Source organism: Piliocolobus tephrosceles, chromosome 10, assembly GCF_002776525.5.
Source record: "Piliocolobus tephrosceles isolate RC106 chromosome 10, ASM277652v3, whole genome shotgun sequence".
Lineage (NCBI taxonomy): Eukaryota > Metazoa > Chordata > Mammalia > Primates > Cercopithecidae > Piliocolobus > Piliocolobus tephrosceles.
Window position 1 is genome coordinate 59,082,991 of NC_045443.1, and position 27,932 is coordinate 59,110,922.

General features: G+C 38.3%; 1 protein-coding gene and 1 pseudogene across 1 annotated transcript in view; one reads left to right on the plus strand and one right to left on the minus strand.

The window, feature by feature from the left end:
• The window catches only part of TAFA2 (TAFA chemokine like family member 2), a 523,248-nt gene that overhangs the window by 174,381 nt on the left and 320,935 nt on the right, over positions 1-27,932 (minus strand). The window lies entirely within an intron of this gene.
• On the plus strand, positions 11,534-12,957 carry LOC111551249 (annotated as a pseudogene).

A 27,932-nucleotide genomic window follows, 5' to 3' on the forward strand; every position in this document is an offset into this window, starting at 1 on the left:
AACTAGTTCAACCATTGTGGAAAACAGTGTGGCGATTCCTCAAGGATCTAGAACTAGAAATACCATTTGACCCAGCCATCCCATTACTGGGGACATATCCAAAGGATTATAAAACGTGCTGCTATAAAGACACATGCACACAAATGTTTATTGCAGCACTATTCACAATAGGAAAGACTTGGAATCAACCCAAATGTCCATCAGTGACAGACTGGATTAAGAAAATGTGGCATATATGCACCATGGAACACTATGCAGCCATAAAAAAGGATGAGTTTGTGTCCTTTGTAGGGACATGGATGCAGCTGGAAACCATCATTCTCAGCAAACTATTGCAAGAACAGAAAACCAAACACCGCATGTCCTCATTCATAGGTGGGAATTTAACAATGAGATCACTTGGACTCAGGAAGGGGAACATCACACACCAGGGCCTATTGTGGGAAGGGAGGATGGGGGAGGGATAGCACTAGGAGATATATCTAATGTAAATGATGAGTTAATGGGTGCAATATACCAACATGGCACATGTATACATATGTAACAAATCTGCACGTTGTGCACATGTACCCTAGAACTTAAAGTATAATAATAATAAATCACCAAGGGATAAGCAAAACTGATATGAAATCAAGTCCATCTCCATTTATTTATGAGAGAGATTAAATATATGCCTGTCACCCTGTGCCTTTCTGATTCAGAACCTATACTGAACTCTACTGTGCTTGACCTGTAGATACTTGCATGCCCTGCTTTTAAAGCAATTTCCTGGGGTCACTTCCTGATGTAGCCTGATTCCTTTTCCTCTTGTATATTCTAGGTTACCCTTTTTTGTACATTTTTACCTCCAAAACATTCTATCTCCAAAAATGTTACTCAAAGGTAGAACAGGTGGCTATACAGTTTCAAAGAGGAGTCCTTGACATTTTTTCATGGATGACTAAATGCATGAAAAAATAAATTATATATTATGTATTTTAATATAGATGTATGCTAACATTTCTTAGCTTGAGGAGGTTGTAGGGATTAATTCAAATGTTTAGATGGCAATATTGTAAGAATAAAAACATGAACTTCTAAGTCAGAATGTCGGGGTTTGAGTCCAAACTTGAATGGCTTCTAATGATGTGGCCTTTACCCGACTTTACTGTTTTTGGATCTCCTGCTTCAGTTTCTCCTGCAAATTTCAAATTTCTGGATCTCCTGCTTCAGTTTCTTCTACTGTAGCATGGGATAATGTATGTGAAATTCTTGGCCCACTGACAAGCATGTACTATGGATTCAATGGCTATGATATTAGAAAATAATGAGTCATATGTTTATGTTTGATCCTTGAGTGTTTGGGAGGCTAGTCCATTCATGAGATGATTGAAGGGAGTTTCAGTAGCACCAATAGCTGTAAACTCTCCGTGGACCTTAGCCTCATGACATGGCAAAGATAATGCACAAGAAGATAGGTATTTGAGCTTTTAAATCAGACTGTTTGGGTTTAAAACCAGGCTTCCTGCTGACAATATGACTTTGAACAAATTATTTAATAATTCAGATTATTCTCATTGTCAGTAAGATGAAGATAATAATATCTACCTAACAGTGTTGTTGGTATGAAGATTAAATGAGATAGTCTGTGCAAAAGGTTTAACTCTATGCATAGCAAATAATAAATGCTCAATAAACGCTAACCATTACTATAAACATTACTCAGTCAGACTAGCGTTTTCCTAAATTCATTCTGTGAGGCACCAATTCCACAGATTGTTATTAAAGTATTAGTGAAAAATAAAGGGGGGGAGAAATACATTTGTAACATTCTGAGTTCAATCAATTTAACTAGATTTTTTAACAAGAGGCATATTGCCAAATACGCCTTTTTACAAACATTTTCCAGGAACCTCCTCCACAGTGTAACAGAGCACACTAGTGTCCCCGGGAAGCCTCTCAGAGAAATATTGAGCTATAACAATAACCTGGTTTGGAACTTATTCTCAGTAAACCAAATGTCTTTTTAAATCTTCCATTCTATTGCCTTTGTTTCCTCTCTCAGCACTCCTACTATTTGTTTTAAGAATCTTCTCTTTTCTTCTACATTTTTTCAACTGTCCTGACTCCCCTCTGCATCTAATCCCTGCAATCTTATTGTACTGGATATCACATAATAGAATGAACAGCAAAACTCATCTGACAGGAAGAGCTGCTTAGCATAATTCTTGATAATAGCTTCTCCTTAGCACATGGCCTCTGCTACAAGGGCAATGACCCATCATTTTTCCGTACCATTGTGCACCTACCCAATGGGATGACAGAACTGACAGCTGGTCAAACTGATAACTAGACATATGGAAACAGAAACACCCACAAAGTCACAGCCTGTCAAAGTAAGGAAAGAAAGGAGAATGCATGTCAACATTTGGAAGGCTGTAAGGACTGGTATTTTCTCCTTTTCGTAACACCCTCACTCCTGTCCAGTTAATTACCATGTTCTGTCAATACTATCTCCAGAATATCTCTTAAATGTATATTCGTATATGTATTACTACTGCAACACTGCAATTCAGACCACCAAACTTTCTCACTGGCCACAGCATCCTAACTGGACATTTGCCACCAAATTGCCCTCCTATGTCTGTCTTTTTCACAATTATATTTGGAGTATTTAGTAAGTGCCTGATAAATATTGTTGACTGAATGCAATGCATTCTCTATGCTATAGCCAAATATGTCTCTATGAGCGTGAAACATACTTGCTTAAAATCTTAGCATGATTCCCTTCTCTGCTCAGAACAGAAGGCCATCATTCTTAGTAGAGTATAAAAATCCTACAGCAGAATTGTTTTTAAGCTTTGATCCTTTCTTTATGTCTCGAATCTCATTTTATGCCATTTTGTCCCATCTTTCTCTCCAAACACACTCATAGTCTATTTTTAACCCTAGAAAATTTCTCCAATGACTTCCAGCTAAATCTTACCCCCCATGCCACCTGAAATATGTTAGCTATTCCCTCCATTCCCACCCACTCTTCAAAATGGGTAACTTCTACTCACTAGTCATGGGTAAGGCTAGAATTCCTCCTATCGGATTTATCCAAGACCATGTTGAGTTCCCTTCGTTCTGCACAACAGTCACTTGCCATAGCATATTATAATCCACCTACTTATATTCAACCGTTATTCTCATATAAGATTCCTAAAGACAGCAACTGTGTCCCATACATTTGTGAATCTGTAGGGCTCATCCAAAGTCCAGGTAAATAAGTACTTATTGAATGTTGATGGTGCCTTACAGCCAAATATGTTGCATGGTGGTTAACATGAGGAGGAATGAAGTATGTGCCATCTCTCTAGATGACAAACAGGAAGTGAAAAAGAATGAGGGGGTGTGCAGCAAGACAGAGCAAACTGAGGAGGAAAAGAGAAAAATGAAACCCAATCTTGAATGCGTTTTATTCTGATTTTTAAATAATAATCAAGTTTGAACAAAGTGAAGCATACTAGAGTGATCAAGGATTTCTGACAAAGGTGCAATAACAGAGAAAAACACCTAAAGGAAAAAAGCTGAATGTACATTTCTTCTTTACCTTGCATGACAGCACAAAAGAAGGGACATTGCCTTCTTTCTCTATTTGCTAACAACCAGGTCTCAGTATAAAATTTACCACTACAGAAATACTGAATGTGGTCCTGGGCTCCAACACCGTTTAGAACTGTCACATTCATTTGTGAAAACGGCAAATTTTAAGTGAATTTTGCAACAGCAAAAACAGTGAAAAGAAACTGGAAACTGAAGAAAAATATACATAGAAGAGGAAACCTTGAAATCCCTCCCTGGCAGCAGCAGCAGCTTGCAAGGAGCACAAGGGAAACGAGGAAATTGAGAAATGGTAACCTTGGCAGTGAAGGATGTTGAAGTGAGAAGTTGTCAAAGTGGAGGACTGACAATTAAATCTCCTGGACTTTTTCCCACTCTTCTCTTCTGTTACATATTTCACTTATGTATACTGAAGTTTAGACTTTTGGATTATTTGAAATGCTTCTCATCCCACTAATGTTAAAAGTACCTTTAACTGGCCGGGTGCAGTGGCTCCCGCCTGTAATCCCAGCACTTTAGGAGGCCGAGGCAGGCGGATCACGAGGTCAGGAGATCGAGACCATCCTGGCTAGCATGGTGAAACCCCATCTCCAATAAAAATACAAAAAATTAGCCAGGCATGGTGGCAGGTACCTGCAGCGCCAGCTACTCGGGAGGCTGAGGCAGGAGAATGGTCTGAACCCAGGAGGCGGAGCTTGCAGTGGGCCTAGATCTTGCCACTGCACTCCAGCCTGGGCAACAGAGCAAGACCCCATCTCAAAAAAAAAAAATCATTTAATTGTTAAAAAGCAAGAAATAAAAACTGTTATGCTGTGAGAAAAATCATTTCCCCATGAAAACAGAAAGTAAGTTTAACTGGTATATAAACAAAAACCTGGAAGGAAAAAAGGGAAGAATAAAGGAGATAGTATAAAGGAGATGTATTAAAAAGATAGAAGTGGAGGCTTAGAATCCAACCACGTGGACTCCCCTTGAGCCTAAGACACTTCTGTGGAAATAGAGATCACATAAGGGAATATATTTTTTGTCTTTTTAGGAAAATTCTTTGCATTAATCTAAATATCGGACAAACCTAGTGTTAACTAGTTACAATGGCATGGACCTTAACAGACAAATCTCAAAACAAAATTCACCCTTAGGGCAGAATGCTCAGTAGATTAGTCGCACGCCCTTTCTCCTCATAGGAACCAGAATGATCATTATAAAATATAAATCAAATCACATTACCCCACTGGCCCTATGCCTTGCTTAAAATCCCGGAATTTACCTATTCATTGAAATGAGAATAAAATATATATCTCTTACTTGAGGAAAAAAAAACAACATCATCTTCCCTCTCAACCACTCTAACTTCATTTCACATCCCTCTACCCCAAGTTTCCTATGCTTCAAGCACACTGGCCCTCCCACTATCCCCTCTGCTAAGCTGATTCTAGACCTTACACTAAACGTTAATTCTGCCATGAAGGTTCTCTTACCTGTCTCTGTAGTGGTCTGCTTTTCATAATCACCTCCACAGAGGTTATTATGACCATCCTGCCCTCCAGAGTTCAGAGAGACCCACCCTGCAGTTTCTCTGTCTCTGTCTCTCTCTCTCTCTCTCTCTCTCCAAATAGCCTACAGCATTTTCTCTATTTATTCTAATCTAAAATTATTCTATTCACTACTTTATACATTTGTATAAGTGTCTATTTTCTCCCTTTTCCCATTAAAATGTAATTTGTATGAGAGCAGAGATCCTGCCTATAAGTCACTGCTCTAGCACATAGAACATCACCTGGATCATGGAACATCAAGAGATGTAGAATGAAGAAATAGGTATATTTTATAATCAGAACAAAAGAGATGAATTTTTTAATGGAGAAGTTTTATTACTTCTTTTAATTTAAAAAAAAAACTTTCCTTATATTCAACAACTAGAAATGGAGATGTGAAGAACTGTACATATTGGTGGAGTGATAGAAGAAGTGAGAAGAATGAGTGGGAGATGAGGAAATGGAAACAAAGACTAGATTACTCTTTCAAGAAACACGCAGAGAAGGGAAGTAAAGATGGAGTGGTGGCTAGAGAGATTTAAACAAGATAACAGAGCCAAAAGAAAGGGAGTAGTTAAAGATACCAAAGTGAGCATAGATTATGAAAGTTAGTTTTCAAATGAGGTCAAAAAATAGGTGACAGTTTTGTCAATGTAAAGCATTCTACAAGTATAATTTATTATTGTTATTATTTCTTTAGTTTCCTTATTTTTATAGAAATGAAATGTATCCTTCAAAACTAAACCCTTCTTTGTTCTTACAAACAGATTAATACTAATATCCTACTAAACAGGACATCGAGAGCTACAAGTTTGACTACATTGCTGCTTTTATCCAAAATCATGTCTAACCTGAGTAGAATTGTATAACACTACGCCTGCATATAGAATATCCAAGTTGTTACTGAAATAGCAATTGTCTTTGAGGTGGATGGTGCCATCGATATTGACAGAGATTAAATATTAAAGCACAAGAGACTCATATGTAAGTTGTATATATAAAGAGTATATAGTCACAAATTAGGAGATTAATTTATACATGTAATCATGTATGTTGTGTGTTGTATCACCCAGAAAGCAAGGTGGTTGATTTTAATCATTTTAATTACTGCAGTTTTTCTTTTCACTTCACATCATATATCAAGTATCATCACTTGATGGTATTTTAAGCCACATTCACTAGGCACATTATGTGAGTCAGAACGTTCCTTTTGAAGAACTAGTATTTACATTTCCTATATTGTACATTATTATCAAAAGTTTATGGAGTTGTATTTTCACAAGCTAGTCATATGATTAGCCGAATTAGGTCATATTTTCTTAAACAACTTCAAAACACAGACTTTGGAACCTAAATCAGTTTCTAAACTTTGTCTGAACTGAAACACTTGTTTTAAAATGCTCATTACGTTTGATATATCAGTGTTTTGTAATGAATCCAGCTTTTAATTCTATTCACTAAAGAAGTCAACCCTGGAGATTTAGCCAAGAAAGCTGCATTGGTTTCTAAGGATTTCCTGGCAGCAAACACAAGCCTCATTTAAGAACCACAATTATCTGCTTCCTTCACCCAAATTTTATACTTTCATTCATTTCGCCACAATACTGCAATTTTGGTGGGTACAAAAACTCAGGAGCACTATTGCTTTATGCCTAGCCATGTATAGCCAAATTGTTTGTGCAAATACCTTTACCACCCACAGATTGAAATGATATAGAAGAGAAATGTATTATCATTTAAATGATTTCTCCAGAAACACAATATTCCAAGGCACGAAGCTCTAACATCCAAAACAGAAAACAATGCTGTAAGGCAAAGATAAAGCAATCATTTAAGATATTTCAGAGCCCTAGAAAGACACCTGAAATGATCAAGGCTAAGCTACATCACCTTGCATCTATTATTACAAGCGAATCACTTGCCCTCCCTTCTATCTATAAAATGGGAATGTCTTCTATTTTTTTCAAACAGAAATGTCATTAGAATAAACAAGAAATCATGGGAGAGTTTGAACTTAAAGATGTGAAAAATCAGAAGTGTTACTGTTTCTTCAAAGGTCCTTCTCCCAGATCATGGGCTTATAAGTTAGAAAAACCAAACGTGATCCTGGATTCCAACAAATAATAGTCAAATAAATTTGTCAGCTTTACTTAACATCGAGTCTCAATGCACACACAGAGAATGTATAAATAATATTACATATAATATTGTAATGTATGTATGTAGTGAACGTATAAAATATTACTACATATGTTGTAAAGAATGAGCACAAGAGAGATAAAGCTAAATGTACGTCTTTCATTTCACATGTCCTGTTGAGGCATTTTACTCTTCTCTCAGTAGCTGTAGATAGTTTGAGGAGGGTGCATCCATCATATTTAAATTTCATATCTGTTTCCATTTCAGTCGTAATCCTAAACTACATTCTTTCTCCATGTTTCTGTTTTGTGTTCAGTACTCCTCTCCTTATCAATTGTTTATTGTTTTATATTATTATCTATCTCCTCCAGGGTCCAAATCTGTTTTTCCCAAAGAAAAAATTTAAGGAAAATATGGTGCAGTTATATAGTATGACCAAAAGTAAGATTTCATATTGAACCACTGTAACAAGATATACATATATCAAAAAATAAGCCATCAAACATTTGAGTCTAATCAAGCTAAAATGTAAAATATATTAAAGCTATTAAATTGAAAATAAATCTAATTTTTGCAATTTAATATGAAATGCATGTGTCCACAAAATCATGATGATGTTTGTAAAGGAGAGGGCTGGATAACTGAATCTAGACAACACAAAACCTTGTTTTATATTTGTCCTCTTTTCCTACAAAAACTTCAGACAAAAGTACTAACAATTAGAAACATTTGGATTACCTTCTCCTACCCTCTTAACACAATGACACTATGTCACAATATGAATTGAAACAAGTGATAGGAAACAAGCAGATGATTTGTAGATCTGCAAACAACCCACAAAGCTTCCATTCCTGCATGATCTGGAGATGACTACATTTCACAAACATTAGGTGGAGCACCATTATATGGAATAAGAAAGAAAACTTCCAATTATATGTAGCCTTTTATAGATGGCTAAATCACAAGCCTTATATTTAATTTTGTGATTATATATGGTAAAAGGAGAGATAACTCTGCACATAGCATCTAAGTTCTGTATATAATATTCATAATAAAATATTTTCTTTCTTTTTTAATAAGACTTTTATAATGCAAATAATAAGATTTCATCATTGCAAATAAGCTCTGGTAATGGAACCAGTTCTAAATATTTCTTCACTCTATTATCATTGGGACTAGTTAAGACTTTTACTCCTTTTGTTCTGGTGACCAGTTCTCTTGGGAAATGAGGCATGGAAGAAATCCACTTCACCTCAGCTCTTTCTCCTGCATGCTGGCAAATGAGTGAAAGAACGAGTGAGAACGACGACAATCATCTTTAAGAGTTCTTTGTTAGGATAAAGTTTGTGGTCCAAGCACATTTATTCTCACCGTGGTAACACCTACATATATGAAGGACTCTCCATTTTATGCATTTAACCATCCAGTATGGCCAATATGCCAGCAAGTACTAGCTAGTTAACAGCACACATTCAGAGAGAAAAACAGCTTTACCAGCAAACCATTACAACATGGAAACTCCCCCTCAACACAGATTGTTCTCAAAAGTAGGTGAACGGAAGAGCTAAAATTTCATATCTGAAGGCCTCTGCTCATATAACCATCCCTTCTAAAGCACCAACATCAACATATTTCAACCATACCATCAAAAATTATAAAAACAAACAAAGCGTTAAAAAAAAAAAAAGATAGTAGTTATGTGTCAAAAAGAATGCTATTCTGTGTTCTCAAAAGAAACCAAAAGGAAAGAGTCCAAGAATAGACTGTTTAATCAAGTTCACTTGAATTCACACTGCTCTCTGAGAATAATAGTTTAAGCAACATTTTTGGACAATTAGGTGCACTAGCATTAAATCCCTGAGCACAGCAACGTCACAAAGCACAATGAAAGAGACAGTGATGCTGGGACCCACACACTTTTATCACTACATTCTATTCACACTGCTTATATGTGTTTGATAGTTGTACATTACTTCATATATTTTAATGAGCTGTCTTCGAGGGAAAGGTAGAACATTATCAGATTTTAATATAACAAAGTACCATCCTCAGCTTTCAGCTAACAGCTTAAGCAACTGAGAACTCAACTCATTAGGAATCAAAGAAGCAACCACTCTGTGCTACAAACCTCAGTCTACAGTAAGCCTCTATAACATATTGCTTTCTGACTTGTTCTTTTTGTAATAAGATTTCTGTACCTTTTAGAATCTCACTTTTTTACTCTTTCCCTTTATGAATAAAATCAATCACATAATATACACTACTCCAACTTCTATTTGCCATCAGCTGCTTTTGTTCCACTCCTATCATTTTCCTATGGATGAATTTGGCTTCCTCAGTCATGATGCAGGTATTTTCCTACAGTATGCAATCACATGGCAAAGCAGCAGTCAAGTGGTTAAGTGTGCAATCTTGAGAAATTTTCCCAATGGTGAGATGTATTCTATTGTGAAATTATGCCCCAAGGTGGTGGTGGAAGCCTATTACCTGGGTCTATTTTCAAAAAATTCTCCAAAGAACACCCTGAGGAAAGCCCTATATTACGGGGATATGAAGAACTAGTCCGAACTACAGCCATCGTCATTTCATAGTGGCTGAAAACCTACCGACCTACTTTCTTCTCAATTTATGTCCCATTACTTCAATTGCTAGGAACAAGGATTCAGGACACATCAGCTAGAATACTACACAAAACAAATGCCAGATATCGCTATAGTTTAGCAACAATTTAACCAGTAATCCCTGAGTTAACACTCTTCTTGCAATGTACAATGGACATGAGAGTACTTTGTAAACTATATAGTAGTCTACAAATTAGACTTATTACAAAATCATACTAAATTAGGTAATAGGGTGAATGGATAAACAAATTGTGATATACACACACACACACACACACACATATACATATATATACACACACAGTGGAATATGATTCAGCCTTAACAAGAAATTACAACATAGATGAACTTGGAAACATGTTAAGTGAAATAAGCCAGACACAAAAGTACAAATACTGTGTGATTCTACTTACATGAGAGGTACCTAGAATAGTCAAATTCATTGTGACAGAAAGTAGAATAGAGATTACCAGGAGCTGAAGGGAGGGGGAAACGGAGAGTTACTATTTAATGAATATAGAGTTTTTGTACAGGATGATTTTTAAAAGAGTTCTGGAATACATAGCAGTAATGTACAACATTGTGAATGTACTTAATGCGGCTGAATTGTACAAAAAAATGGCTACAATGGTAAACTTTATGTTATGTCTATTTTACAACAATAAAAATGAGGAAAAACACATAAAATGGCAAGAGTCATAATGGGAACAGTTCTGCTCATTGGCTCTGCCATATAACCTACATTTCTTTTCTTTGTGGCACTGAACAGTATTTGAAATAGTATTAACCTATTTGCTTACTTGTTTATTGTCTCTCTCTCCCCCTACTAGAATACAATCGACTATAAGAGCACAAGCGTATGCCTTCTATTTCACTACTTTACTTCCAGCATTTATGATGTTTCTTATCACAGAGTGTGTGCAGAATAAATATGTGCTGAATAAATAGATGGAAGAGACACTACATATGTCCTTTTAATTTTGAGTTTGGTTACTCCGCATGATCACACGCATTTTCTTATGTCCAATAACATTTAATGTCTCTACCTCTTGTAAGCAGTAGAATACTTTCAATTATTGTTTATATTACATGTAAGTCTTATATCTGTAAATAGAAGCTAAGCTCCTTGACAAACCATACACTATAGCTCTATTTCCCCACAAAGTATCTTACTTTTGCACAGTGCCATATGGTATACTAAGAACGTCTACATCTGTGATCATCTTTGGTTCACATGATCAAGAGGCTGGCAGATGGAATCATCCCTCTTGCAGAGATGAGGGAACAGGCTTAGAGAAGGTAAGTGACTTGTTCAAAGTCAAAGTTAGTAAGTAGCACAGCCAGAACTCAAAACCAGTTATCCACCAGGCACAGTGGTTCATGCTATGGCTCAATGCTTTGGGAGGCTGAAGCATGAGGATCACTTGAGGACAGAAGTTGGAGTCTTCAGGGAAATGTGATGGCACCACTGCACTCCAGCCTGGGCAACATAGCAAGACCCTGTCTCAAAAAAAAATGTTTAAAATGTTCTTCCAGCTTCAGGCCCAAAGTTCTTTTCATTAAAAGTCTGAAAATGAAGAAGCAGCAGCTTCTCCACTCCTTCTCAAATCTCTGCCTGGTTGGGGCCCACCCACTTCCACTCCTGCCTCTACTATGTTCATCAAGGTCACCTAGAAGTCCCATAAGGTGTCCACCTCTGGTCCCTGGGCCTTCAGCAGCCACTCCTACACAAGTGGCCTGGTGCCCCCATCACCTCCTCAAGCTTTTCCCAAGTGGGCAGCAGCAGCTTCCAGGGTGGCCTGGGCAGAGGCTTTGGTGGGGCCAGTAGTATGGGAGGGATCACTGCTGTCATGGTCAATCAGAGCCTGCTGAGCCCCCTTAACCTGGAGGTGGACCCCAACATCCAGGCCAGGCCCTGCACACCCAGGAGGAGGAGCAGATCAAGACCTTCAAAACAAGTTTGCCTCCTTCATCAACAAGGTACGGTTCCTAGAGCAGTAGAACAAGATACTGGAGGTCAAGTGGAGCCTCCTGCAGCAGCAGAAGTTGGCTCGGAGCAACATGGACAATGTTCCAGAGCTACCTCAACAAGCTTAGGCGGCAGCTGGAGACTGGGCCAGGAGAAGCTGTGGCTGGAGGTGGAGCTTGGCAACACACAGGAGCTGGTGGAGGACTTAAGGAACAAGTACCATGATGAGATCAATAAGCATACAGAGATGGAGAATGAATCTGTCCTAATAGAGAATGATGCGATGAAGTTTACATGAACAAGGCAGAGCTGGAGTCTTGCCTGGAAGGGCTGACTGGTGAGATCAACTTCCTCAGGCAGCTGTAGGAAGAGGAGATCAGGGAGCTGCCATCCCTGATCTCCAACACATTTATGGTGCTGTCTGTGGACAGCAGCTGCTCCCTGGACATGGACAACATCATCGCTGAGGTCAAGGCCCAGTAGGAGGAGATCGCCAACTGCAGATGGACTGAGGCTGAGAGCATGTACCAGATCAAGTATGAGGAGCTGCAGACGCTGGCAGGGACAACCTGCCGCATACAAAGACTAAGATCTCCGAGATGAACCAGAATGTCAGCTGGCTCCAAGGGCCTCAAAGGCCAGAGGGCTTCCCTGGAAGCCGCCATCACAGATGTTGAACAGTGCGGGGAGCTGGCCATAAGGATGCCAACACCAAGCTGTCCGAGCTGGAGGCCACCCTGCAGCGGGCCAAGCAGGACATGGCTTGGCAGCTGCGTGTATACCAGGAGCTGATGAATGTCAAGCTGACCCTGGATATCAAGATTGCCACCTACAAGAAGCTGCTGGAGGGCGAAGAGAGCTGGCTAGAGTCTAGGATGCAGAACATGAGTATCTACTCGAAGACCACCAGTGACTATGCAGGAGGGCTCAGCTCGGCCTGTGGGGGCCTCACAAGCCCTCTCCTTAGCTATGCCTGAGCTCCAGCTTTGGTTCTGTAGGGGGCTCCAGCTACTTCAGCGGCACCAGCTCCACCAGGGCTGTGGTTGTGAAGATCGAGACCCACGATGAGAAGCTGGTGTCTGAGTCCTCTGAAGTCCTGCCGGAGTGAATGGCCATGGTAGCCCCTCCCACTCTACCCCCACTGCAGCTGCCCCAGAGCCCGTGAGAGAGGCTGCTGTGCAGGGGAGCACAGGGAACAGGAGACCCACCTGAGACTCAGCGCTAGCCCTCAGCCCACCCGCGGGGGGAGTTTACTGCCAGGGGGACACCCTTCCCCCATACCTCCAGCTACAAAACAATTCACTTTTTTCCCAAAATAAATCCTCAGCTAGCTCTGCCAACTGTCAAAAAGAAAAAAAAAAATTGATAATGAAAACGATTCTAACGTCTTATTTCCATAATACAAAATAGAATATGTTAAAATAATTCCTACTAAATTTTTTTTCTGGGCCTATGAAAAAAGATGCCAGTAATTCTAGAGCTAATACATGCCAACGGGCGCTGACCCCCTTCGCGGGGGGTATGCGTGCATTTATCAGATCAAAACCAACTGGGTCAGCTCCTCTCCGGCCGGGCTGGGGGCGGGCACCGGCAGCTAAACAAGAAATGGGGAAAGGATTCCCTATTTAATAAATGGTGCTGGGAAAATTGGCTAGCCATAAGTAGAAAGCTGAAACTGGATCCTTTCCTTACTCCTTATACGAAAATTAATTCAAGATGGATTAGAGACTTAAGTGTTAGACCTAATACCATCAAAACCCTAGAAGAAAACCTAGGTAATACCATTCAGGACATAGGCATGGGCAAGGACTTCATGTCAAATACATCAAAAGCAATGGCAACAAAAGCCAAAATTGACAAATGGGATCTCATTAAACTAAAGAGCTTCTGCATAGCAAAAGAAACTACCATCAGAGTGAACAGGCAACCTACAGAATGGGAGAAAATTTTTGCAATCTATTCATCTGACAAAGGGCTAATATCCAGAACCTACAAAGAACTCAAACAAATTTACAAGAAAAAAAAAAAAAAACAACCCCATCAAAAAGTGGGCAAAGGATATGAACAGACATTTGTCAAAAGAAGACATTCATACAGCCAACAGACACATGAAAAAATGCTCATCATCACTGGCCATCAGAGAAATGCAAATCAAAACCACAATGAGATACCATCTCACACCAGTTAGAATGGCAACCATTAAAAAGTCAGGAAACAACAGATGCTGGAGAGGATGTGGAGAAATAGGGACACTTTTACACTGTTGGTGGGATTGTAAACTAGTTCAACCATTATGGAAAACAGTATGGTGATTCCTCAAGGATCTAGAACTAGAAGTACCATTTGACCCAGCCATCCCATTACTGGGGACATATCCAAAGTATTATAAATCATGCTGCTATAAAGACACATGCACACGTATGTTTATTGCAGCACTATTCACAATAGCAAAGACTTGGAATCAACCCAAATGTCCATCAGTGACAGACTGGATTAAGAAAATGTGGCACATATACACCATGGAATACTATGCAGCCATAAAAAAGGATGAGTTTGTGTCCTTTGTAGGGACATGGATGCAGCTGGAAACCATCATTCTCAGCAAACTATCGCAAGAACAGAAAACCAAACACCACATGTTCTCACTCATAGGTGGGAACTGAACAATGAGATCACTTGGACTCGGGAAGGGGAACATCACACACCGGGACCTATCATGGGGAGGGGGGAGGGGTGAGGGATTGCATTGGGAGTTATACCTGATGTAAATGACAAGTTGATGGTTGCTGACGAGTTGATGGGTGCAGCACACCAACATGGCACAAGTATACATATGTAACAAACAATAATAAATAAATTTTAAAAAAAGGTGCCTTGGCCATGGTTTTGTTTTAAATGCTAAACAAGAGAGGAATTATACATGGCTAGAAATAAATTTAGCTGATTATTTGTCAATATAATATTATATATACAGTTATGCATTTCTCAATAATCAGGATACATTCTGAGAAATGCATCATTGGGCAATTTTAACATGCGAACCTCATAGAGTGCACTGACACAAACCCATAGGTACAGCCTGCTACACACCTAGGCTGTATGGGATAATCTATTGCTCCTAGGCCACAAACTTGTTGACAGCTGTAATACAATGGTATTTGTGTATCTGAGCATATCTAATTACATAGAAAAGGTACAGTAAAAATAGCATATTAAATCTTATGGAACCAACACTGTATGTACAGTTCATCATTGGCCAAAGCATTGGATGTGGCTTATGACTGTACAGAAAAAATTGACTACAAATATATGATGGGTCCAGTAGGAGCCATACAGGCCAGTCAGTGAAGTAAGGGCTCAATCATCTCACTGTCTAATTCACCTCCAGGACACTTTCAGCTTCAGCCAATTGAGGACACATGGGAAGGAGAACCTCATACCACCCCCACCCTCCCAGTTTCCTTCAGGAGCCAGAAATCCAGAATCATATCTGAAATTCATCATTTTTAAATGTTATCAATTAATCTCATTTTAAAGAACATTCTGCATGGCAAATACAGCCTGTGGGCAACCAGGACGTGGCTTCAGTTCTAAGCTATCTTATTTCTGAGTAGGTACCACTTTCTACTTATGGACTGTGTCAACTCTGACTTGAAACAGAAAAAAAAAAAAAAAAAGAAAAGAAAAAGCAAGAAGAGAGCATATGAAGACAAAAAAAAATTCTTGGTTATCATCCCTGTACTTTTTATTTACCCACATTGAAAATTTTGCCTAGACTTATGGACTTCAAATGAGTAACATTATATGAAAAAACTGTGCTTATAAGAGTGCTTTAAAGCCCTTAGATTTGAAGATGTTTAATGTACCAATCCAACTTAAAAACTAAGTTTGCCTTCCATGGGAGAATCCAGAGGCTAAAACAGAGGCTAAAAACAGAGTATTTATTCTTGTAAGGACAGCATCTGATGTTTCTACTCTATACTTTAGCAGTGGCACATAAAAGATTATAATTGGGAACGAAAGAAAGAAAAGGACCTACTGAAAAACAGATGTCTTGAGCTAGAAGTAGCAATCACAGCATCTGCACTTTGGCGTCGGGAGAAAAACACTGGAAGAAAACAATAAAGCACAAGGTATAAAAATACCAAATAAGTCAGCTGTTTTTTTTCAGTTGATTGTCGGCAGAGTGGGTGGGAAGAGGACAAAAGGATATTTAGAAGACTTTGGTAAAATTCTGAAGCTTTAAATAGCTTATGGTTCAGATAAGCTGAGAAATGGAGGCAAAGGGAGTAAAAGGAGAATAAAATGGCTGTGCTTAGTTTTTCTCTTAGTGTAAGGCTTAAAAGACAATTCAGAACTGGCTCAAATTCAGAGTCTTTCACCAAGATCAGTACCATTGCTTCTTTTTTGGTATCATCTTTCAAATGTCAAATTCACTCCAATTTATTACATATAACTTTCCAGAAAGCACCTTAAAAACTGCCTCACTTTATTTCCTTGCAAATACTCTATGCTATATTTATATCTTCTACTTACTACATGGTAACACAGAAAGAATGCAGGATTTGGAGTAAGAATACTTGGATTCAAGACTTGGTCACCTGTTTAGGTAGATGATTTCTAGAATCATTTAATTCCTCTGAGTCTCAGTTGATCATTTTGTACAATAAAGGTAATATGGCTTGCCTTAACTACTTCACAGGGTTGTTGCAATGATTAAAAGAAATAACCTATATAAAAGTATCTCTCAAGTTTTAATCTTAAAAAATCTACAAAGTCAAAGGTTCATCCTCCAATGAAACTACAACCTAACTGATCATTTAACAAACATTATTAAACATCTACTGTTACTTTAAACACTGGCAATATAGCTGTGAAAATGACAAGGTCACTTCCTGCACACATGGAACCCATAATCTGATTACAGTTGTAAATTTTTAATTTGGGGCTTCATGATAACATAGCAAACAAAAAAAATTCATCTTTCAGCTAATAAGTAGATAACAAGTTTGTGATAATGTATTGTTTTTCATTAATTTTCATAAAGGAAAGAATATAATGGCATTATCTTAATTAAATTCAAAAAGGCACTTAAGCCTGAAACCACAGAGTAAAGGCATTATTTACTATACATGTGTCATTGAAATATAGTAATTATTAGTCACCACAGACACACTTGCTATCATGCAAACATAAGGAAAATGCAGCTGCTCACTCAAAGTTTGATTTGTGGAAATACAATATATTCATCCAAAATAGCTATTACTAAGTTCTTATTTTATGCAAGGCCCCATAGTGGACACTATAAGGGATAGGTCAGCAAGCCCCAGTTTCTTGCTTCCTTCAAAGGACTTGTAATAGAGGAATAAAAGATTTGTGAGCTCATGTAAGTAAGAGAATAATGTATGAATATAGAAGAAAGGATTAGAGTTGCTTAGAAAGAGATACCAAATTTAAGGAATAAAAAGGTGCCCTCATGAAATTTTGACCAATAAGGTAAAGCACTAGGCCAGCAGTCAAAACTCCAAGTTTGAGTCTAATGATGTATTCACCCAAATCTGGTTCTATGAAATGAAGCAAATTACTTTAACTCAGTCTTTCTATCTATGAAATAAAAAAACAGAAAACTACCAATATTCTGACCTTCTCAAATCCTTGAGTTGGAAAAACTCATGATTGAATGAACAGATTTTTCTGAACACCAGTTACTCCACAGTTTTGGTGGTTGCATTAGATAACATATGTGAAGTACTCTATTTCTTACACTAAGTATGTCCTCAATAAATGCTGAAATGCTGAACCTTGATCTGAAGTAGGAAATAGTTGAACTAAACCTTAACATATTGGTAAGATTTTCATATACAGAGATATGAAGAAAGCAATGTCAAGCCAAAAGAGCAGGCTGGGGAAAGACATGGAATGTGGAACATACAAAGAGTATGAATGGCAAGTAATCTCATTTGGCTCCAAGCTAAAGTGAATTAAGTGGAGGAATAAGAGGTAAACGTGAAATGATGGAGCTGACCCAGAATATTTAGCATGCTGACGGCCACATAGAAGTGTTTTCCCTTAATGTAGTAGGTATCAGCAAGGCACTGGGGGACTGCAAAAGACATCAGCCTAAACATGTAAAATCTATACAAACCCTTTTCATCATTTGATGATCAAACGCCTCCAAAGAAAGCCAGTCAACAAGCTCTTTGGGTAATATATTTGATAGTAGCTCATATGACACCACTACCATTTCCAGTTAACATAAATGGAAAAAAAAAAAAAACTCTTTGAAGATTTCAGTCTCAAACGTTTGTAGTCGCTTTCTTTTAGTAGGACACTGGTGAATGCCTCTCTCAAAATTAGATGCATTGCATTCCCCAGAATTTATCTTCAATTAAGCTATCTTAAAAATTTGAGATGCTAAATGGAAAGATTTGTATCAATAAAGTACAGAGTTTATAACTTGTTTCAGAAAGACTTCACTATACCATTTATGAATGACTATGGTACTCCATATAAATACAAAAGAAAGCATGACAAAAATATGTTCTCTCGGCTACCAATATGCAGTGTCTTAAAACTACTACACAACATGTTTGTACTATGATGAAGAGGGTTATAATAAGAGAATGAAGAATAATTTGAAGGACAGAAAAAGAAAAAAGAAGCTAAAAGATAATTAATATCTAAGCTAAATAAAAAAGGAAAAACAAAAGCATTTCAAATGTGGGACCCTGCCTTCTTTTATGAGTTTTTCACTCCATTCCATTACTAAAATTCAGCCAAATTTCTTAACTGAAGTAAGACAATACTTGCTAAATAAACTTCTTTGTTTCTACTGTAGGAAGCATCTAAATTTATGGTTTCTTATTTTTACAAACCTCTTTCAAATGGAAGAAATATTTTCACAATCATAATTCAATACAGTGAATAAGATGTTTTTACCCATATTATAAAAATAAGAAAACTGAGGCTTAGAGGGGTGAAGTGACTTGCCCAGTCAGAACACACCCAAAAGGGACAACTTTGAGACCCATATCCAGGTCCTCTGATTACAAATCTCTTGTTCCTTCTAGCATATCATCCTACATCAATACTAGTGGGCATGCTATGTGTCAGATAAAGAATAGAGAAAGAGACCTTGGCACTCACAATAGTTGCTCTTTTGCACAAAGGGAGAAGAATGACATAGTGCCAGGGTGCACAGCAGCTTCGTTCCTTTTTCATTTATCTAACATAGTCCTACACCTTCCATACTGAGAATTGTATAAAAATAATCAAGTTCACAGAACCCTTGACACCATCTGCTGACACCACACTGTACAAACATCAAATGTAGATGATAATACAATTAAGTTTTAATCTACTTTGGGATACTATTCAATTTGTGAGCCATCTGGGGAGCATGTGTCCTCCACCTCAGTTCACCTTTGCTGTTTGCCTGATTCTGGACTAACTCTTTCTGTGTGAAGGTGTGAAGAATGAAAACTGATGATTGCATTAAAATATAATTCAGAAGGCAACGGTATGCTGGAAAACTGCATAATGATCCCCAATGATAAACAGGAATAATTTGAAGTTTTCTGCTATTAGAACTTATAAGCATAGCATAGCTCTTTTCCTCCATTCACGCCAGTGACATGAGTGTGGGTATTCCATCATGTCTGAACAGACTTCATTCCACTTTCTGATTAAAGAGAATACTATGATAGATCCTCCAAGAAAGATGGAACAGGAGAAAAATGATTCTCTTCTCCTTTCAGATTTTTTACTCCTGTGCACATTAGATAGCATATCTAAGGGTACTATCTTCACTCCATCACAAGAACTAATCAGAAAGGAAAATAGAGTGTACAATCAATGGCACGCACTCAACTCTAGAAATAACCCCCATAGTTCGTCATATAATTGGTTAACAGGCTATGCTTTGGGTAAGGCCTCTCTTCGTACAGAAGAAAGCATTTTTATCAAAGCCAGAGGTTATCTTCTCCTCTTTTAGGCTCAGACCTCCCTCTTGTCATTAGATTCAAACCTAGAATTCAGAATAAAAAATTTAAGGACACCTGACCCATTACCATGGGAGTTATATTACATTTGTCAGTCTGGCTCTAATGTGTTGCCCCAGTTCTAAAAATTGAGCCTCTACCATTTTCCCAGACCTGACTCCTTTTCTTGGGTACTTGTAAAAGATCTCACTTTGTTCTTGCTACACCGCCCCGCTGCTGCCCCCCCTGCCCCCCCCCCCCCCCCCGCCCATGGAATGCTGTTCCTGAAACTTAGTCCTGCTCTTTGCTACCTCCGGACAATGTTTCTTCACACTGATTTCCCGCTCATATCCCTCCTGCCCTCCATAAGAATACTGTGGGCTATATTGCTTTTGCCTTATTCCTAAATTCCATGCTTTGCCTGCCAGAATAGATCCTCAGAACACAAGTTAGGCCTGATTCCAGCACTGGGCCCTCACAGTGACAAGTCCTCGTGTGGGTCCCAGTGGTCCACATCTGTGTCCACTTTCTGGAGTTGATCTCGAAGGGCTTACAGTCTAATTGAAAGAGATGTACATTAACAAAAGGATTGGTTTTTGACTTTTGTTGTCTTATATTGTTTGCTCCTGTAAGAGCTAACAATATATCTTAAGGATAGTATGGTTCATGAATTGGTGGGCTATTGGCATGGTTCAGCTATAATTATAACCAACTTATAATTGATGATGTAATGATAGTACTGAATAATGGGAAACTTGGGAACCTGACTTCCTGGACTCAAATCCAGCTTTGACATTTACCAACTTTGGGCCATTGGGCAAAATTAACAAGTGCCTCAATTTATTCAACTGTGAAATGAGGAAAATCATAATACTTTTTCAAAGGGCTTTGAGGATGAAATGTGTTAAAATATATAAAGTGCTTACAGCAGGACCTGCTCATAATAAATGCTCAACTAGTAGATGTATATTAACTCGGCGGGCTGCCATATCTAAAAAATAATTAAGAGGCACAGAGAAGACCAAGTAGGGAAATCAGTCCCATATTGAAATTCACTATTAATTCTTTCAAGAAGATTTCTCTGTCCTTCCCCAGGACAAGCTGAATTTGACTCCAATACATCAGCAACTGTTTGGCAGGGAAGTCTGGAGTACTAGGTCTACCTTGACAGCTTATTACCTACATGGATGTTTTTTATCTGTTAAATGTAGAAAATAATGCTTCCTACCTAGTAGGGTCAGCCTTATTACAAAATTAGTTAAGACAGATAAAGCACTTAGAATAATGCCTGACATACAGAAAACACAAGTGTGAGCTAATTGCTATTATGAGTGTAGCCTACACATTGATCATGAAGATGCTATGATGAAACCAGAATGTCCCTAAGTGATTAGAGCCTGGAGGATCCATGTTTCTGGCAAAGGGGGAAGCTCATTAGCTCCAGTAATACTGAGGACCCTTCCCACTGAAAGTAAATTCAAATCTTAACTGTACCTTAAAGAACATACCACATGGTTAAAAAAAAAAAAACACACAAAATACTCAAACCAGAAGGAAGCAATCATAGCCACATTCTCCTAGAGAAAAAGTGGGCAAAACAAGGATAACAAGTTCCCAAGGATAACAACTCACATTTTGCAAAGCTTTTAAAGCATGTACTCTGAAAAATTCAGTGAGAGGGTGCACTTAAAAGATCAAGTAGAGAAAAATACTTTTTGAATAAAAATTAGGGTCCCCAAGCAAGGATGCAACAATCCAACACATACAGGTAGGAGGCCAAAAGTTGTGAACACAAAGGAGGATCAAAACAATCTAAAGGAAGAGAATTTCAGAGTAGACCGCATGTGGTAATTGCCAGATTCTTAGTGAATAGGTCCCAGAAATGAATACCTGAGTTCTGCTCTATTATAAACATATATTAGTTTATTTCATGGTGAATTTCAGAGCCCATTTCTTATTCCAAAAGGTTGACTCAGTTATTTTCAACAAAAGCTTTTCTAACCCTACCCCTCTCCATTGGAGGCTAAACTCCCCTGGGGTGGTTGGAGACTGTGTTTCCAGCAGCAATGGGCTGGACTTGATTGCTAACTATCTGAGTGACCTTAGGAAAGTTACCACAACTCACTCTTCATTCATCTCCCACCTACAGAGTGGACATAATGCTGGACTCTACCCAATAGAAGTAACACGATTATTGATTTAGCTCACACACATGATGCACTTAGGAAGGTCCATGACACACAGAAAGCATTATATACTTTCTGTTGTCTCATAAGGTACCAAGTTAAAGAATGTCACCATTGTTTTTTATGGATATCTAGACTAAGCTGACGCTATTGAGTACTGCGGTCAAGATTCTAAAGGAGAAGATCAAAAGGGCAAACATGAGCAAATAACACCTCTCTTAAAACATGTTCTTCCTTGTTCCCCATGGTTCGGTCTGCACCACTAGATTTAACAGGGTTCATTTTCTCTAGATGTATTTTGTCTTACAATCTGGCTTACTAGGAATGACCTCCCTCAGAAGCTGGCTGGTTTCTTTGTTCTCTACCTTGCATTTAACATAGTTGCAGACACAAACTGGGTTCTCAAAAAATGAGTGATGAATAATCAACAAATGGATATCAAGCAGGAAAGAATTGTTCTAAATCCAAGACTACTTGCTAAAATCAGCAAACTTTTACATTCATTAATAGAACAAAATTATTATTTTAATATTCTTTTAATAGTTTACAGCTAAAAGCATCAGCAGTGCTTTTGAAAGTGAATTGTGTCAGCCGTTATGTTGGGAATGTTGAAGTGTATTTGCCGAATACTACTGTCATATTCTTCTGTCATTTAGAGGCTTTTTAAATTGTTTTGTCTGCCCCAAATGTTCTGAGACACTTGTGTGTTCTCTATGCATTGGACTGCCTACACATAGAAAAATTATCCACTTCCCCATCAACCACTGACTTTTTCTATTACCAAATGAGAGGTTCTAAAGGCCCACAATGACTAGGATAAATCACTCCATTTCTTTTACTCTATTAAAGTAGATATTTTATGTTCCACTGCCACAAAATCCAAGATGAACACCGAAAATAGCCTGTGAGTTGAAGACTCTCATTTTAAAATGGCACCACAATTCATCCTATTTCTTACTGTACCATGAGCATTACATTATTCATTAGAAGATTTGGGTTTTAGGCAGCCTTTGCTGCCTTTTCTGAGTGTGGGCTTCCCAGTGCAAACTGGTGATTTAAAGAGATATCTTCCAGAGATAAGGTCACTTTGTGTATTCCCACCCATGTGACCCCACTGTGTTTGCATAAATATAAATTTACTCTACGACATTCCTGTCATGTCTGCTCAGTGAACAAGTAATTTGCCACTCTCATTACTCCAGGTACAAGGTACCTTGTGAAAAATCAATCTTCTTTCTGCTTCATACATCACAGCTTCCCCCAGTCACCCAGTGCATTCTGACTCTGAATGCAGCTGTGAGATAAAGACACAGGTCTGTTTCAGCAGGCTGCATTGTCCAAAGGGGCTAATGAATGTTACACCTCACTGGGAAACCCCATCTTGGGACAAGGAAAATGTCTATATAAAAAGCAAATGCGCTGTTTTGTGCAAAGCATTTCCTATACCAGAGGGAGGCAGGTCTTAATAGTAGAACAAATAAGTAGCCATAGGGAGTTTAGTGCACAGTTTTTCAAAAATATTAATCTGCCATCTCTTTAGGCTACAAATCATTTTCTCTACCTCTTGACAGGTTAAATTTTGACTTTGAAAGACAATCCATTGCAGGATCCTGACTGGCTATAATATGCCAGACTTCTCCCCAGGGACACAGTCAACTCCCTCCAGCAGATGAAACCATTTTCAGTGTTTTCCTTGGTGCTGATTGCTGTTTTTTCACCAATGTATCCTCCTCAACATTATAGCGTAAGTGCCAGTGGGAGGAAAAAAGCAGTGGAAATATTTTCATTTTGTATCTATTTTCTGATCCAAAAAGGGGTTATATCCTGGAATTTTCTTGCTATATAGTAGCACAGATCTGTTTTAGAAAATCACTAATTCGAATGTCAAGAAATATGTATTGAGTACCTACTGTGTTCTATTTCTAGAGCTGTAAATAAAGTAATTAACAGAAGTAACATAGTCCCTCCATCATGGAATTTATGTTCCAGAAGGGAGAAAATAAATGAATACCTAAATAAACCAATGTGACAATTTCAAGTATTGATCAGTGCTCGGGGGGCTAAAACATTAGATAGGAGGGTGAGAAAGATTTAGCCAAATAAACCAGCTGTGAGGAAGAAGAAAAGAAGCGGCAGAAGCAGGAGAAGCAGAAGCAGCAGAAGCAGCAGCAGAAACAGCAGCAGCAGGAGCAGAAGAAACAGAAGCAGAAGCAGCAGAATCAAAAGAAGAATCAAAATCAGAAGAAAAAGAAGGGCCGGGCGCAGTGGCTCATGCCTGTAATCCCAACAATTTGGGAGGCTGAGGTGGGCAGATCCTTTGAAGTCAGGAGTTCAAGACCAGCCTGACTAACATGGAGAAACCCCACCTCTATTAAAAATACAAAAAATTAGCTGGGCGTGGAGGCACATGCCTGTAATCCCAGCTACTCAGGAGGCTGAGGCAGGAGAATCGCTTGAACCCAGGAGGCAGAGGTTGCAATGAGCTGAGATCATGCCATTGCACTCCAGCCTGGGCAACAAGAGCAAAAACTCCTTCCAAAAAAAAAAAAGAAAAAGAAAAAAGGAAAAGAAAAAGAAGGTGGAGTAGGAGGAGGAGAAGGAGGAGGAAGGTAGGGGAGCATATAAGCATATTCTGGGCAAAATAAAAGGAATAGAAATAGTGAAATAGAGAGAAGGCAGTGTGGGAGGGGCAGTATGTATGAGTCAGTAGAGTGATCCTGGCAGCAGTCAGTCCATAGAAGCCTGTTGGCCATGAGAAAGAACTGGGAAAGAAAGTGCAGTGGGAAGCCACTGGAAAATGAAAGTGGAGAGGGCTTTGAAACAACCAGGTAATTGAAATGATCTATGTTTTATAAAGATCACATTAAAAAGTGCTGCTGCATAGAGTTGTAGGGGGTAAATGTAGTAGAAGTAGGGGGAACATCTAGGATGCTCGGGCCACAGTCCAAGCAAGTTATGATGATGGCCTGACCTGCAAAGCTATCAGTAGAGATGAAGAAAAGTAGACATATGTGTGATATACTTTGGATATACAGACCTTAGAACTTGGTCAGAGAGTTGATGAGAGGGTAGCAAAGAGGACAGGAACCCAGGACATAGTCAAGATATTAGGTTTAAAAAACTAGATGAATATTGGTGTCATTACTACAAGGGAGAAAAAGTGGAAATGAGTTAATTGTCTTTGGGACATATTAAGTTTGAGAAGACGGATGTCCAAGATGTTATGTAAGAAGTTGGGAACACAAACCCGAAGCTTAGGGAGAAGTAACTTCTAGAGCACACAGATAGTATTTAACACTATGTATGTGAATGAGCTCACTCAGGGCAGGGGTGCCAGCTAAAATATAAGACATCCAGTCAAATTTGAATTTCCAAAGCAATGAACAATTATTTAATATAAGTATGTCCAAAACATTGCATAGGACATACCTATACTAAAGTATATCCTGGCCGGGCATGGTGGCTCACGCCTGTAATCCCAGCACTTTGGGGGGCTGAGGCTGACAGATCACTTGACGTCAGGAGTTCGAGACCAGCCTGGCCCACATGGCAAAACTCCATCTCTACTAAAAATACAAAAGTATTAGCCGGGCATGGTGGCATGCACCTGTAGTCCCAGCTACTTGGGAGGCTGAGGCATGACAATCACTTGAACCCAGGCAGCAGAGGTTGCAGTGAGACGAGATCGTGCCACTGCACTCCAGCCTAGGTGACAGAGTGATACTCTATCTTGATAAATAATAAAGTACATCCTGATAGCTTATAGAATGAATAAGTAAATAAATAAATGTGTATATGTATAAAATATGAACATGTTTGCAGTTATAAAATCTGAATTTCAAATTTAACTTAGAATGCTATATTTTTATTTCCCAACAATCTAGGCAATCATAACTCTGAGTGAGATTATAAACAGAGAATACTCAAGGTCTAAAACACTCCTAACTTTAAAGGTGGAACAGAGGAAAAAAGAGGTAGCAGAGGAGACTGAGAAGGAGGTGCCAGTCAGAAGAATATGGTTTCACAGAGACTAACAGAAAGAAAGTATCCCAAGAAGGAAATGCTCAACTGAGTTCAAAGTTTTGACTACGGCTTAGGGGTTGAATAGGATGAGCTTAAACAACTAACCATTACACTTGGCAGCATGCAAGCAAGCCTTGGTGACCTTGAAAACAGCAGCTACAGGGAAGTGGGAGGAAAGTGGGAGGAACAGAAGACCCTCTAGAGTGAGATAAAGAGATAAAGAAGTGAATGCAATGAATATAGAAACCTCTTCCAATAAGCTTTGCTATGAAAGGGAGAACAAAAACTGGGAAGCAGCTATGGGAGCACCTAGGGCTGGGGAGATACAGGACAATGTGTGTGTGTAATGGGAATGATCTGGTAGAGAGGGAGAAGTGGAAGATTCAGGAGTGAGAGGCAAGAATGGCAAGATGAAAGCTCATGAGAAGGAATAAGATCCAGACCATGATGGATGGGTTGGCTTTGAATAGCAGTGGAGACAACTCTTCCATTTTAACAGAAAAAACATAGTGAATATGAGTGTGGTGTCTATTGGTTTCAAATTTAATAAACAACTCCAAAAATACACGTACATAAAAAATTCCACTTATAATCAAATATTTTTTCTATGTTTTAGTTTGTGCAAAATTACCCCGCTATTATATACTTACATAAACAAATATAAACATATTCAAAATTAGTTGCTTCAAGACATTTTGATAGCTAAATGAATGATTGTTAAATAATCATTTAGGAACAAATTATTCACGTTCTCTTTTACGTTCCTAGTTCCCTTTATTTTTCATGAATATGGGAAGTATAAAATAGTTACAACACCAAAGTTGAGGTTTTTCTAAATACAAATTAGACATTCCTAAATAACATTTCTCATAACTGTGCCATAACATACATCATTAAATATAAAAGTTTTGCTAATACAAAGTGAAAGTAAATACTGCCAAACTCCAGAGAAACAAAGGTCAGTTGCTGTGGGAACCAACCTTTGGACCTCTTGACTTTTGCATGTGTTGCATTAATGTGGATATTTGCATTGGATCTACTCCAAAATATAAATCAGGTATTCATAATACAGTTATAAATGCAGATCAGCAGCAAAGAGACAGTGCTGCCTTTTGGGGAGCACAAAGACAAACAGTAAAGACAATTTTTAAAAAATAGATATAATATCCTTAAAACATTTCTCTCAGTATCATGCAGTCATCTGTCACTTGCCTGAAGTACTGGTGATATTTGTACATGAACGCAATTATTCCATAATACTTAATGTTCTTGTTAATAGAAGAGTGATAGTCTGGTAAACAGAATTCCCTGGTTTATTAAAGGGTAATTATTGCTCACATGGTTCTTGTAATTTTCAACTCAAAGCTCACAGCTAAAGCAATCTTAAATTCTTTTGAATATTTAAAGGAATTTGTCTCTTAGCCATATCCTGCATTTGAAGTCAAACTGATATTGCTTTTAGAACTGATAAAATATGGATGCAGAAAAACTCCTGATTGTTAAACTATCATGTGGTTATGTATCGATTTACACTATCCAGGCTAAACAGGCCTCCTTCTCAGCATGTTTACTACCATTTATATTTTCTACCTTCACTGTTTTTGAATAGTATTTATCTTAGTTTCCCTATATGAACCCAAGGAATACAGAGCAAAATTGAAGTTCCATTCCATTTTTACATAAGCCAAGGGCATTATGTACTTTCAGGGTCTGGTACCTAGCAGTCAGTCAATAAACCTGCATGGATAAAAGCACAGATAGATGCATGGATGTCCAGAAGGACTATGAGGAGAGTAAGCTAGGAAATTTAGTCAGACAATAAAAATATAATCATAAATATATGTTTTATATCAGTTGACAAAGATGACACATAGTCAAGATTTTAAACAATCTGC